A 15,940-nucleotide genomic window follows, 5' to 3' on the forward strand; every position below is an offset into this window, starting at 1 on the left:
AGGCACAGAGCAGAGCTGCATGTGGGGAGCTGGCACGGAACAAACCTGGCGGCTGTGGCAGAGGCAGGAGGAGCGGGGAGCCTGAGGGCAGACAGCCCTGTGGCCTCAGGAAAGGGAGGAAATCCCAGGTGAGGCTGACCCAAAGGGTGAGGAGCACTGCCGGCCCCCCTGATATGAGGGGCTTTCAATGCCCAGGACTTTTCCACAGGCATGGTTTGGAATATAAAACTCTAAATGGGGTTAGCATAGCAGCTAAGACAAAAAGTGAAGAGGCATTAAATATAACGATAAAGGAGATTATTTTAATTAAACCATTAAAGAATAACGTCGGAAGGGGCAAGGCACAACGCCTGGCCTCAGGCTCAGGTGTCCCCGCGGCTGGTGCAGCAGGAGCGGCGGCACTGAGGTGCTCCGTGACAGCTCCCGCGGCTCGGCTGGGCTGGGCTGGGCTGGGCTGGGACACCCGGGCACGGCCGGGACCGTGGCACCTCCAGTGCGGTGTTTCCGTGACAGCCGAGCTCGTCTGGCAGCTCTCCGTGTCCCGCAGAGCAGATGCTGCCCGTGGCCGCGACCGGCGTGCAGGCAAGCAGCATTCCACATTTTCCACATGTGCTCCCGGGCCTCCCGATTGGTGTGCTCCGCTGAAGGGGCTGGTCCTTGAAGCCAGCTCCTGTGCCTGTCACAGATGATATTTTTATGCACGGAAACAAAACCAGGATATCTGATGGACTGTGTTATCTTTACAGACAGCTTGGAGCTACAGATGCAAGGCAAGAAGTTTTATGCTTGAACTTTGAAACTGTGAGTGGAATTTAAAAGCAGTTTTAAATGCCTACTTTTTAAATTTTTTTAAATTTTATTTTGCGTGTGCATGAATGTGTGTGTGTGCAACTTTGCATGAAGTATATGTATCTGCATAACTTCATTATCAAGCAAGCTGTTGTGAATTCTCCTAAGATGAAATAATTATTGCTTTGGAAAACTTTGCAAAGTGTTAGCTGCACTTACAGCTGGACTAATATATGTGCACGCTGAGGAAGAGAAGCATGTTCTTTTCAAGTGAGTGCAATTAGTATAGTTTGAAATTATTTCAAATCATCTTTTCCACTGGTAAAGCTGTTTGAGCAGGACTAGTTGTACTGAGGGAGAATCTCCTGGGAGTTATCAGCAAATGTCAGGCTGGTCTGTGTGTCTTTGTTACAGGCACATTTGATGTTTGCTTGTGTATGGAGAGGGATTAGGTGAAAACCTGCTGTTACCATTGTGTGGCACTGCACTTGCTAGATGAAAAATCTGTTGGTACCAGGTGTTAGAAAGCTGGCCAATTAATGATAATTGCAGGAAATTAGTTTTAGAGAATATTGTCCATTATGATGCAGATTTACAGAACTAATTCTAACAGATACATTGCACTAGCACAGGAGGATCATTTCTGTAGCTGAAATATTAATAACCTTCTCTTTCTTGCATAGGAATATTGAAATTAATTTCTGTGGGAGAGCTCTAGGGGTTGATACCCAGACCAGGAGTCCAAACCTGAGCAGGCAGTTTTCCACTTCAGGCTTTTGATATTTTCAATTCCTTATGGGAACTGTCCAGGATGGTCTAACAGGACCCCTGTCATCCTAGGGCATTATTTTATATACAATCTTGTGTGAAAAGAGCTATATGCTACAAATTTTCTTGATTCACTTTGATGTTAGTGCAAGCTGAGATACATGCTCTTAAAAAAAAAAAAAAAAGTTGTCTTAAATCCTGTCTGGATTGTTCCACAGCTCTTTCTAGCTACCCAAAACAATCCGACACCTTTCTCAATTTAACTTACATTTTCCTTAGTAAGTAGGCATGTTTCTCTTCTCTTCTTCATGTCTCTCTTTCTTGGCCAGGGTGTTGCATCAGTTTATAAATTTATATTCTGGTGAGTCCAGATGAAATCCAAAGGTTAAGTGGAAATTGTGGGTAAGTGGCATGTTACTGCTAAGTAGGTATAGCAGAAACCCCATCCCTGGTGGATCCATCACCACTCATTCTCCTTCTGGGTGCCTCCAGATCATGCAGCAACACAAACAGCATCCAGATGAGGTGTGGGCCTACAAGTGCATTTCTGCTGCATTAGTCAGAGCACATAACATGGGATGATACCCACTCAGTACAACAGGCAGTGAGGCAATTCTGTCCATTGCCTGCTAAAGAGTAAATGTCAGTATTTCTTTAAGAAATGAACTGCTGGAGTAAACCTATAACTTTTTGCTGCTCTTATATTACTGGTTGCAGAGCTTTTGTTACACTGCTGGCTTCTCTAAAGTCAGATATACTGTATCATCAAACCCTGCCAAGAATTAATCAGAACTTATTGGAAATAATACAGTGATGATAAATTTCCCTTACCTTGATTCTTTTTCTCCATCTTTTGTTGGTCACGACAGCAGGAACAACCTGGGTTTACCCAGCAAACCAAAACACAGTATTTTTCCCAAAACTGAATTTGGCATGAACAGAAAAGTGGTCCCACAGAGAAAATAATGAAATTCAACATACTTTGATCAGAGAGGCCTTCTTAATTGATGTGGAGGAAATCCTAAATGGAAGCATCCTGCTCATAGATATATAATGAATTAGTGTTCTGTCTTGAACAAACTGCAGCATTTTCATTTCAATAATGTTAAAATCAATACATTTTCTTTTCACTTTCTAAACAGCAAATGAGGCTTAAAAGAAAATCTAGGCATATATAGAAATGCATTTCTAGATATAGAACTGTCCTTTAAATGCTGATAAAGTTCTTAAACTAAAGAGCCTCTATAATCCTTATAATGTAAAATGTTTCCTCTTCATGTCACATAGTTTAGTTCTTCTTGTTCCCTTAATTTGGCAGTATTTTCTCTATTAGATTTTGCTGGCTAGGCAGAATGGGCCAGATTCTCAGCTAGCAAGCATGAATAGAGAATAACTTCATTGAAGTCAATGACATGACTCTGGATTTATTCCAGTGTGACCAGAGTAGGAATGTGGCTCAACACAGGCAGCTGCCATCCCTGCCAGGCTGGCCAAGGAGATGAACGAAGAGTTACTGCAGCTGTGCATGAAGGATGGTCCTGCCTGCTCTCAGTTGTGCTTTCACCTCCAGCTTCTTCCAAAAGCAAAGATTAAACAGAGCAATCTCACTTTTATTCCACGAACTTCAGCTTTGTGTCTCCAGTCTATGCAAGGTTGAAGCTAAATCCAGCTATGTGCCTTCGTATCTTGTCTAACCTTTGACATCTATCTCAAGAAAACAAATGTATGTGTTACTCTTTATTTTCTTTCCTGCTCGGAAAGATTTTAGATTTTCCTTGATAATTTTTATGTTTGTGATGTTCTGTAGTGGTGATGTTGTTTTAGGAAGCTTGGCTTCTTGCTGTGAAAGTGCTGCTCCCTGTGATACTCCTGGAGGCTGCTTCCCCATTCCTAGAGAAAGTTCTGGTTTCCGTCTCTGTTGTGTGATGATAACCACACTGTTCCCATGGCCACCTACCCAGCAAAATAACTCCCAGGTCTTTGTCATGGAGAGACTAATGGGGTCATTTTGTATTGTAGGTGGGGCTTCCTTGCAACAGTTTTGATTTCCCTGTTCTGCACGCTAGGACAGTCCAGAGCTCCTGGACTACTGAGAAGAGAGGTTTTGTGTGGCTCTCTGCAGGCTCTGTCCTATCTCCCGAGATTCATCCCAGAGGCATTAGCTGGCTTTGTTTCAAATGGGAGTGCCAGCTCTGACTGATATTGCTGGTCAGAAATATCCAGTTTATAGCTGTCCTGCTGCAGCTAAAGAACTGAACTCTGTGATATTTTTACCAATAGCAATTCATCTCAGCTAGTTGGAAATGCCAAAGCTGCAAAAAGATCTGAAGGGGAGAGACACCTCTGGGGTGAGGCTGGTTTCCTAGTTACTCTGAAGGGCAAACAAGAACATGGTATGTTCAGATTTTAAGGAATTCATTACAAATACTACCTGCTGTGAGAACTTCCAGGAACACACACGTCTCTAAACATTCAGTATCACCAAGAAATAAACACACCAGTGAAGCCAACAGGCCTGTTCTTCTCTGGCATTTCCCAAGTTCCTAGAATGAAGTGTGTTCATATCTACCACAGAAGTGGGGATTAGATGAAGCTGAGACTCAGCTGAACTGTAGCTAAAATAGTTACTTTTGAAGTACTTTTTATCATTACATATCAGATATTTTTGTGCTATGTGGGCACATTCTCAACAACAGCACTCTATTAATTAAAAGATCTTACTAAATTCTGTCTGTATGGGCACAAGGTTTACCTTACAAAATACTCATATGATGTATTCAGCCTAATTAAAAATTTTTATTAAATTTTTTTTGTAAATTATGAAAACTTTAAAGTTTTTTAAAAGCTTACTTTTTATAACTAGTATTATGTAGTATTTTTTTACTGATAATAGGTATGTATCACAGGCTGTTATTTTGGAACAAGTAGTTCCACTAGGCAACTAGAAAAATGTGCCTGATTAATTTTTTTAAAAAATTAATATTCTGCTTCCACATGTGCATTTGTGAGATGAGGATATTTATTGTGCAGTTAGTCAGCAGGGGTTTTGAAAATGATCAAGCAGGTGAAGAGAAGCTGAGCACATGCAGAAGAGTCCACAAAGTCTAGGAGGTCTGTGGACCTAAAAGATAACACCTTGGTCACAACACTGCTAATATCTCTGTTTTTTCAGGACTGAGAAGTATCACACTATACTCTCACAAAAGCTTTGCAAAACTGGGGCCTCTGAGTCACCTGGGAGAAACTGTCCAGAAGCAATGTGTGAAAGGAAGGGAGTTAAGGGCAAAGGAAAGCACTGTAAAAACAGACTGGTGCTAATACAACACAAATGCTCCTTGAAGCGCAAAATGAGAAAGCACAAAAGCTGTCAAGGGGAAAGATGAGGGTATGAGTAAGAATCGTGTACCTCTGATGTTTTTTGCCCTTTGTGCTATGTGTTTCATGCCTTAGGGTGAATGAATAATACTCTGTTTTGAAGACAAATTAAGTTACTTTAATGAATGCATTATGCATTGTTTTGGAGACAAATTAAATGACCTTAATTAAATTGCTGGTTTTATGTTCTCAGAAAAAAAAACCCAAAACAACTGTATTCATATGTCAAAGGGGCAGCTTTTGGGATCATACATGTAAAAGGAATGTGCAGGGCTGTAGGGAGGTGCACCACTGGGCAACCCAGACCACAAGCTCTCTAGGTCTATCCAGAAAAATTAGAGGGATCCCAAAAACTGTTGATCTCAAAACCTTTACAGCCACAACTGGCTTTTTCAACATTCAAACCCCAGATGCTTTAGTGCCACTGCATTATGTCCTGAAATTACAGGAGTCTGAGCGGCATATAAATAAAAAACCCCTACCTTTTACAACAGTGGCTGTATCATATAGAACCAGAAATTAATGTGGTTTCCCTTTGTCCCTCTGTGAATAAAGAGCTAAGAGCTGGCATGTTATTGTAGCGACACAAATAGGTAAGCTAAGTATATTTTAAAGAGGGGGCGTTTAAAGACTGCTTGTGAAAAAAACAAGTGGGACTGACTTTAATATTTTGGAGTTTGGCCAAAGGAGAAAAAGGAAAGTAATTTTGGATATTGTCTGTCATTGTCTCAAGCTGAAAGTTTGAAAATTGCAGTCTGTATTGTTATACCCTGGTATATATCTTTACACTCTTATATCCTTATACTTGTGCTCATGTCTTCATGCCTAGCCTTATTAACCTACAGAATTTAACCCCACCTAATTCTAATTTTTGGAAACAAATGTGGATTTATCTTTTGTGCAAGGTGGGATTATAGCTTTGATGTAAACCAAGAAAATTTGTCTCAAAAGAAAATCCAGGCAACTGAAATGGAAAATAATTAAAGGCAACATAAACACTCATGATTTTTTAAACACTTTCTAAAGTTTATATGGATGACTGGAGCAGAGTCTAGTTTTGGGCTGAGCAGTGCTGCAAATTCATTGACCTAATGGGAACAGAAATAACATATGATTAAGGTGCCCTGAAACATTCTGTAAACTCTGATGAGAACTCCCTCCTGTGTAATTTCTGCCTTTGAAATGCTTGGAGCCAAAGCACAGCAACAGCACCTGCAGGCAGCTCAGGCTGGGGAGGAAAGATAAGGATGCTCTGCCCCCTGTATCAAGAGAGCAGTATCAGGAAGGAGGACTGTGACTGTATTTGTTGGAATTTGGTAGGGGTTAGGATTGAAAACATTGCAAAACTCCGTGAGAGCTGTGATGCCAATATAGGATTGGGATATCGGTATCAGCATAGTCTGACATGCCTAAACATAAACATCATTGTTGAGGATGCCTGTGCTGTTGCTATTTCATCATTTTAATTGCAATAATACCTAGAGGTGAAGCTGTGCTGTGCCAGCTGCACGCAGTGCATGACAATACAGCTACATGGTGTGTCTGCACTCCACTTATTCTGCTCCACTTACAGAAAATACCCGTGACCTCAACTTTGAGGTAATTTTAGCAACCCTGCCTGGCTGCAGGGAAGAGGTAGGGTATAAAACCCCACCCACTCTTCATGCTGAATCTGAGGCCTCTCTTGAATGCCCCATTTTCCAAAGGCCTTTCCACTATTTTCATGGAGGGAAGAGAAGATTTGCTGCCTCTGTTTGCTCTCTCTGTGTGGGTGTTAATCCCTGCAGGCTGGGGAGCGACAGTACCATGTTGTGCCAGGCCCACAGCCAGCACCCTCACCCCTGAGAGCATCTCACAGGCTGCAGAAGGCACAGCCACACCTCCTGCCCACAATACCCCTGATCTTAGCAAGAAGGATCTCAGCTGATGCCCCAGAACTCATTAATAGAATCATAGAATTAGTGAAAAAGTTTGGAATAGGTCTCTAAGGTCATTGAGTCCAGCCTTAACCTAGCAATGTCAAACCCTAAACACTAAACCATGTCTCTAAGTGCCACACCTATGTGTGGAGACACATGAAGGAAAAAGAAGGGTGAGCCTTCCTGAAGCAGTTTTTCAGGAGTGGTGGAAGAGCACTGTGTTGTCTCTCAGGCAATGTTGCACACAGTTCCTCCATCACCCCTCCAAGGAATTCGGGCATTAAAACTTCAACACCTTAAATTATGCTGCTAGGGTCAGGAGCTGCGATGCCTTATGTGGGTATCCAAGCCAGACATGCTAAAGCACACACAGAATTTCCAAGCAAGTAAAAATAACATTCCTCCTCATGTTTTTGGCTCTTGCTATCTCCATTCTGACATGGATTAAGCAAACACACAGATAGCAGCAGAAAGAGATGCCAAATAGAAGGATGTTTTATAGAGATAAATGCATGCACAGCTCACGTGTGGTCAGGGCAGTGATTTCAAATGCTACCAGGGATTTCAGTGGCTGCTCAGTACAAAACAGAGAGGAGCATTCTCCTTGCAGACAGGAGCATTCCTCTTGCAGGTCCTCAGTACAGGTTTCTGCAGCACCGAGGCTGGCAGTCTGTCAGTGACAGATCTGCTCTTCATTGCTGCCCTTCACTGGTGTATGACACCTTGGGATCCATGCACTGTCCTTTTTCTTTACATTTTGAAGGTGACTTCCATTTCCCCAAACTTTAATTACCAGATGCTTTTGAGAAACACCTCAATGGATCTGAGATGCTTCTCCAAACCCTTTGCAAGTGCAAATTAACTAATCTTGCAGAAGTAAATGAGAGAAAAGTAATTTCCCTTTGTTATGACAAAGAGTATTGTAGTATGAGAGTAATGACTACAATTTAGGCAGCTATGAATTGTACATCAGAGAGCTCTAGAACTGAATATTGCTCACAATTAAATTTAAATTGCATTTCTTCTGCATCTAGCTGTTTTTAAATAACACTGCAGTTACAGCCACAATAATAATTTTTGTCGCCAATTTCTTATTGCCACTGATAATAGTAAAAAAAGGATCTAGCTAGCTGATGGCCACTGCAATAAATGGAGGTTAGAATGCTTTTTATGAGGCTCAAATTTTGCTAGAAATGGGAACAAAACCCTAGATATAAGCACAGCATGAAGAGAAAGTGCCTTGAAAATTTAAGCAAAGATTTAGTAGCTAGCATTTCTTTCCATAGCTAGTAATTAAAATAAAACCCAAAACCAAAAAAATCCCAAAACCAAATGTGTCTCCTTGGACTTTGTCATATAAATTGGAATTTTGATACAAATTTCTGGCTTGGACCTAATTCTCAGTTTACGTGGAAACCATATTTAGATGCAGAAGAATATGTTGTTTAATATGCACTGTAGTAGCCTCCAAAACCTGTTGGATCCTGTACACACTCAAGTATTTGCACCAGTCTGCAGCAAACTCTACATCTTTCAGCGATTTGTAACACACCCTGTGCCTGCATCCTCAGTGCAACAGCTCCCTATGACCACGAGTGCTGCTGGCATCCTTTATTTACAGTTAGCTTGTGAGACTGATCTTCCTGTGCATAAGGGAAAGGTAAAGACAATCCTGCTTATGGTTTTGATGTTTTTGCAGCTAATCAGCACGATAGAGCCCACCAGCAATCCTCTTTGATCCTAGCAGGTCTTCCTAGAGGGTTAGAGCTCGCATCCGGCATCTTCATGTGTGTTTTACTGTGTGCGGACATGAAATCTGTGTGGGCATTGCTCAGCAACATCTGGGCAGGTTAAGCTGCCCACGCTGCTCTAGTCACTGTCACATCCTTGCTGCATTTTATAGGTGAGCAGGGGCTGTCCTTTTCCCCAGGGATGGTGATGCTGGAGCCACAGGTGGGAGAGGCAGCCACATTCACAGTGGGAGCTGACTGGTCTCCAGTGCTCTTCCTCCAGCCCAGGTGCCACACACTTGTGCCCACAAACTCTCTGCTTCTCAGAAATGTTTCCTCTGAGAAATGCAGTGCTACCCAAATGGTAGGAGAAGAATGAAACAACATCTTTTCTTTGTATATATTTGAAATATTTTTAATTATTTTACTCTTGAGCCCATGCCATTTCATTTCTCACAGTTTTTGCAACAGCAATGAGTCCTCAAGATGGGGTTTCAAAGAGGAAAATGGAGTGTGTTGAGGCAGGGCATAGGGTTAATAAAGCCTGCAAAGGAGGTGACACTAAGAAATGCAAAGCAAAGCAGATATGGGCAGTGCTGTATGATGTGGATTGGCTCAACTAAATGGAAATGAGTATCCATTACATTTTTATAAACCAGGCAAAAATAATCAGAGTTAGAGATAAACTAGCTTGAGTGTGAGTACAAACTCTGCTGCATGCTCCTCTGTGATAATAGGATAAGTTACAGATGTAAAGAACTTTTTTTTCTGCAATCTGTGAATTAGCTGGCATAGCTGAGTATGGAAGATTTTAAAACATACCCTGGTTTTCTAGTGGACCTCATAGAGAATGAGTAAGGATCTGAAAGATCAATTGAAAAAAAAGCAGGCTGAAATAGCAACAAAGAAGCAAATTAATAATTTTGTGCATGGTTTTTTTGCAAGCATCCCTAACACTGTTTTTTGCTCCTCTGACCCTTTCTTACCACTCTGTAACTTTATAGAGGTACAGATATCCCAACTGCCTAATGCCTGAGAAGGAGCAAAGGAAATAAGCATCCCTGTGCTGCCAAGAAGCATAAGAACATGATTAATGGGAAAACTAGTTTTATGTGACAACTGGTAAGGATTTACCTTGAAAAAAGAAATATTCAATCTGAAAACTTACACCTTGAAATTGGTTGTAATTGGAAGCCACTACAGTAGAGAAAATTGGAAACCTTTTAAATAGCAGCTAAAATATTTTTTCTGTAGCTGAGATCTGCGTATTAGCTTCAGTCTGAGAATAAATATTTTGAGTCAAGAATTTTTTGATAGAAATCTATAATTACTTTTGCAATATTTCTGGTATCCATCTACTTAGCAAAGACTCTGACTTTATTAGATATTCAATCATCTGAAATACTCTATTACCAAATGCTTAGGGAGAACAATGTCTCTGTCAGATTCTGCAGCTCTTGGGTTGTGTGTTTAATAACCTGTTATATTTCTGACCCTGTAGAAATTAGTCACTGAAGCTTCTCTTCTTTTAATCGACCCCCAGGTTAAAGATATGGTCAAACTAAATCCTTTTTGAAGCTAGCTTCACAGAATTTTTGTCCTCACCTAAGATTTAGATTCCCTCAAATTCTCTGTCAGCAATCTGTGTTCCTCAAAAATGTTTGAAAAATTGTTATTTTAAGGTCATGTCCTTGTGTGTGTGACAATTTAGGGAGACTCTGCCACAACCTCAGCAGGAGCAGGGATGAGGAGCTCCTCGTGCTGTGCTTCCTGAGCTGCAGCACCCACCCATGATCTGGCCAGCAATCCGATCTGATGATAAACCTCCAAACTGCCAAGAAAATGATGGAAATAAGGCCACACCTGCTAGTGAGGATGTAGCCCTGGTGTAAGTGGGAGTGATTAATTCCCAGTCCCTCTCTTCCTTTTTCTGTGAGGTTGTCTGCTGGAGGCAACTTCAAGAAATCTTTCTGTGACCTGGGGGAGTATTATTCTCTGTGCTCTGGCCAGCTCCACATCTTTTCTCCAAGAGACACTATGGGAGCAGAACAACTATGGGAAAGTCTCCAGAAATTTGTCAGGGCTTAGAAAGCATGCAAAAATGTTAGTGACCATCTACCTGGTTCTCCTGGTAGACCTGCACCCATTTGTAAATCCCACATCTTTTCTGCCCAAGAGGTGTCTGTGGCTGAGTCAGTTAAGGAGGCCAGCCTTTGCCAAATACACCATCCAACAGCTCCAGGGCTGTCACTGTCTACAACTTGTAAAGCCAAGATAGCCAAGAAAAGACTTCTTTTCTTGGAGGTTTTGAGGAGCCCAAGTCTTGTAGGCCACTGCAATAAAGGAAGAGAAACACTGGGATCCACAAAAGGGAGGGCAGCTCATGGTAGTCGTCATTTAAAATATCAATTTGTACAGCTGAGAAATGAAATTACCTAGTATCTAGTTTGTTCCTCTGATATTCTCTCCTTTGCATTCCTTTGCCATGAGTTCAGTCTGCATCATCTCTCTCCATTGCTGATCCCAGATGAAGCCAGTTGAAAGGCACAGAGCACAAGGGAAACAAACTGCAAACTAAGACTGCTTAGTGGGTTTCTCAAGCATTAGGACTCCAGAGACAAGAGACTTGGCTTACAGTTGGTTAGGGAAGGTTCTGCAGCTGCCTGGAGTTGGAAAAACAAAACAGTGTCATTATTCTTACTTTCTTAATGAAACATCAGGGTGGGTCTCTACAGCTGGAAAGACAAAGGGTAAGTGGAAGTCAGGCCTATTACACATATTCAACAGATGTCTCCTAGCCTTCCTGGAGATGATGGTAATGAGAGCAAATAGTTCCTAGCCCAGCCCATAGTGAAGGCTTTCTTTGGTAGGAGGACTTTGCAGCACACTGACTGGATAGACAGATGGCTTCACAGCCCCACTTTGCTCCAAACTCACTTGAGGGCTGGAGAGATAAGAGAACAACAACAAAAAAAAACCCAAAAAAAACAAAAAAAAAAACCCCAAAAAACCCCAAAAAAACTCAAAAAAACCAAAAAAAACCCAAAACAAAACAAACCAAACCAAACCAAACAAACAAACAAACAAAAACCAAAACAAAACAAAAAAAAACCAAAAAAAAAGCCCAAAAAACAACCAACCACCAAACCAACAGGTAGAAGTAGAAATAAAAAGTAGAAAGAAGAAAGATGAATGAAAGTGCACATTCGCTTAACCACGGTCAGATGAGCATGAGTTGCAGGGTACTAAAGAAGTAGGTCTGGAGATGATGTTTTGAAGATTGTTACTATGTTAGCTATGTTAAAAGTTAAAATTATTTTAACTATATAAATAATCCAAATATAGGAAAGGTTTGTTTAAAGTTCACTATGTTAACTTTAAATATGAGGAAAAGGAAACCAGAGGGCAGGTGTTAGTCTGGAAGTTGAATGTGCTGCTGTTAAATGGGACAAGTAAGGAATAGTCAGTCTCATAGTTGTAAGTTTTGATAGGAAAGATGAGCTCAGAGCAGGGAGGACCACAAGTTTGTGTCCATGAGGAGGATAAGAGAGGATGGCAATTTGATCTCCTGAAACCAGGATGCAAAGAGCTGCATTTTGTATGGATTTAAAAAGGGTGGTTCAGAGGGTGCCTGAATATTACAATGAGGATGGAGGGCTGGCCTAACATTGCCAGGATCTGACCTTCATAGAGCAAGATAAAAGCATTGGCAGCCTAGAGAGAGCATCCTCGTGGTGGGGCTTCATGGGCTGCTGCATTGTCACAGCAGTAAAATGAAGGACAAGAATGTCCAAGCAATGTTTTAATGGCAGTGCCTCAAATGCTAAACAAGTCAGTAGCCCATTTACATTATCCTGAAGTGCAGTCCAAATTACTGTAATTACTTTTTTTAATGAAGATTAATGTGCTTTTTGCCTTCAGGTAGTGTCCAGCTTTTCCAGGTCTGGTTCCTGTACATTCTCAAAGCTTCTGCTTTCTGTCTGGACTTCTAATTTCTTGAACACTTTTTCTCCTTTTTTTACTCTGGATCACTTTTTGTACTGGTGTCTCTCAGTGCCTAATGCATGTGTTATCATACTGACTATGACATATTCTCTGATTTCAAATTCTTCTTTAAAGCACTTTACTTCTGGGTAGCTCTCCAGGGAAAACTGTCTCATGTGCTGCTGCCTGTTTCATTTATCCCAAAGCATATCCTTGCTCAGGTTCAAGCACATCTGTTTCACATCTCTTTATTTGAAGTCACTTCTCAACTTTTCCTGCTTTTCTCCTTCTGCTTCATTGTTTTAATTCTCTGTGTTCATCTGATTTACTGTGTCATCTGTGCCAAAGTTATTTGGCCCAATTCTCATCCTAATTATGGAAATTTACTCCACCAAGTTGGCAGGAGAGCAGTTGTTCTGGTGTTGCTGATATACCAGGGCCTGAATCTGGGAGTGATTTCTTTCTTGCAATAGCCTGCGTAATTTTGGCAATATTGTATAATGAACCTGCTTTCATTTAGAGTACTCAATACCAAATGTAAAATTTAACAATGATAAATTCTGAAAAAAAACCCACTCCATTGTATTGCAATTGTCTGTCTACAAATGATGTCATCTGGCAAATAGGAGTCACTAGAGAAGTTCCGTACAGTGCAGTCATAACTGGGAACAAGATGGATTTTTCCTGGTTGTGTAAGCCATTAAACCAATGTGACAGACAGCGTAGCCTTCAGCAGCCTACTGCAGTGAAGGCTCTAAAGACTACATTTATTTTGAAACACTTAAAAATATTTTGAAAGTTCTAATCTCAGGAATAAGGAGGAAGACTGAGAATTGTTGCCTGGAAGTTGTGAAGCCATGGGAAGGAATAGCATAAATCCTTCAGTTCATCAAGGACAAAATATTTTTCCATAAATACAACTTGACTCTCCCCTCATGCTTCTTTTTCACCTGTTATTCAGCTCACTGAAGCTACATTTTCTCCAAGCATCACACTTTGGCTGAAAAGACAGCATGGCTTCTTGCCAGATAAAATGGCTTAAAGATATTTCTATGCTTATTTGATTTGCCATGAATGGACAGAACTGCTGGATTTTTCACCATCATCTCCTCACATTCCTGCAGCAAATCTTTCCTGTTATGCTCTGGGTCTCCCAAACTCCTTGCCTCTACAGGTTAGGAGACACTGAAAAAATGTGTAACCCTAGAGACTGATGACAGCTTTTGCAAAGCATGTTGTTGACTTGTACAGATTCAAGCATGGAATGGGGTCTGTCAGGGAATTTAGCCATGGGCCCAGAGGCTACCTGGGAATGGCAGCTGGGAAAGCAGTTCCCTGGCCAATGATCCTTGTGTATGTCTGAGCTGACTCAGGTGAAAGGGAGAGTCTCCAGAACTATCAAAATCCCCTGCGTGACATACCCACATAGCTTTCCTTTATGGGACAGAAGGAAAAAAAGAGAGGAGACACAAGTAAGTGTCTCTAGGCATCACTAAAAGGACAAAGAAATGGTTTTGCTGAAGCCTGGTTGCCAGCTGGGTGCCCTCAGAGCAGCCTGAGGATGGGAAGCACCCTCTGACTGTGTGTGGATGTTTTCATGCAGCTGCACCTCGGTGAGTGCCTGTGATGTGTGGCTCAGTCCTTTTCCCAGCCACGTCACTGTCAGGAGGTGACATCGATAAAGGAAATCAGCTCTGAACTGACACGGATATAACACTGACACATACTAGAAATATTTCAAGGCCATTCAACACCTCCTCTCTCCTGTGAGCACTCACTTCTTCTGGCCTTTCCTGGTCTCCCTGACCTTGTCACATGTCTGTGAGCTGCTGACACTTCATCCCTGAGTTACGACAGGAGTTATGGATTCGTGCAGTCCTGTTTTATGGTGATGATTGATTTATCATTTGTATTAAAGTCATGACTAGAGGCCTCAAGCAAGATCAGGGCTTCACAGTGCAAGTCACTGAAAAAACCTATTAGGAGACAGTCCTGCTCTGAAAAGATCACAAACAAAAGGTGGGAGGATGAACAGAAACATGGAGATGTGAATGCAATACCCAGTGTAACCTAAGGAAAAGCACCAGCAGCAGGGTTCCTGTTCCCTGGCTCAGGCCTGCCCATGTTCACATGCTGTTGTCTGCTACTCCTCCCCATGTCCTCCTCTCCAGGGGCTGTGAAGAAGCTGGTACCTTCCTGCCTCACCACAGCTCTGCCCAGGACACACATCTCTGCCTCCCCCACTGGGTGCTGTGGCTGCATTGCCTCCATGTTAGTCCAGCTCCCATGTTAATCCAGCATCCAACTGTTAATCCACTGTGTTTGCCACTAAATTGCATCCCCAAGTGCCACATCTACATTTTTTTGGAGCCTTACAGGGATGGTGATTCCACCACTTCCGCAGGCAGCCAGTTCCAGTGCTTGGGTACCCTTTCAGTGAAGTTATTTTTCCTCATATCAATCTAAGTTCCCCTTGGTGCAATTTGAGGCCATTTCCTCACATCCTGTCACTTGTTACCCTGGTAGAAGAGAGTGTTTTTTTCACCACTGAGCTGATAGCTGTCGCTACCAGCAGTTTTTGGTTGTCACCTCCAAAGTGAGACCAGATGGCTTCATCTCTCTTCAGAGCAAAATAAAACAGGTGACTTAAAATGATTGTAATCTTATGCACATAGATCTAAGATATCTTTGGTGCAAGACTGACAGTGTACTAAACTGAAAGCTCAGAGCCATACTGTGGGACAGCTGCATCCTCTCCCCACTTATGAGGCTTAGATCTCACTTTTGGCTCTACCCAAACACTGCCCTTGCTTTGCCTCTGCAGTACTTAGGGGATAATTGGAGGGTAACATTTTTCCTCCTTTTGTAATTGTTATTGCACTTGGCATTATGACCAGAGCTGTTCTCTACATATAAAAATGCAGTTCACAGAGCTTAACCTCAAAGATGGGTGTGTGGACTAGCATCAGCCCAGGGTTTATATGAATAATACATTGAACAATGCTTTGAAAATGTTGTAGACCTAACACTCCTGTAAGTGCAAAACTATATAGAGAAGAAAAATGGGATGCAGGCTTGGTCTGAAGATTTTCAAAGAGGAGGAAGCCAGACTGTGCTTATTAAAAAACTTGGTTATATCCTTTAGGAAAACAAGGAAGTAAAACCACTGAGAGGTGCTCTGTCTCACACTGCTCATAGGAGCACCAGTGCAGCAGTCAAGAGTAGGCAGGCACACTGAGATGGCATTAGGGTGACAATGAGGGGCTCTAGTGGGCTTACAGTGAGGGCTTACAGGAGACTCTGATGCTGGCTAGACTCCAAAGCCTGCTAGAAACAGCAGAAGATGCTGCTCCCAAAGAACCTGGAAGTTGTGTC

General features: G+C 41.9%; 1 protein-coding gene across 1 annotated transcript in view; it reads left to right on the forward strand.

The window, feature by feature from the left end:
- The first annotated feature begins 720 nt into the window (after positions 1-720).
- Positions 721-15,940, forward strand: part of STARD13 (StAR related lipid transfer domain containing 13) — a 293,669-nt gene continuing 278,449 nt past the window's right edge. Inside the window, exon 1 of the mRNA XM_071433932.1 lies at positions 721-801. The gene's annotated coding sequence lies outside the window, so the exon portion shown is untranslated. The remainder of the gene's footprint in view (positions 802-15,940) is intronic.

Source organism: Agelaius tricolor, unplaced genomic scaffold (assembly GCF_023055355.1).
Source record: "Agelaius tricolor isolate 1412-34295 unplaced genomic scaffold, bAgeTri1.0.p SCAF_9, whole genome shotgun sequence".
NCBI classification, from domain to species: Eukaryota; Metazoa; Chordata; class Aves; order Passeriformes; family Icteridae; genus Agelaius; species Agelaius tricolor.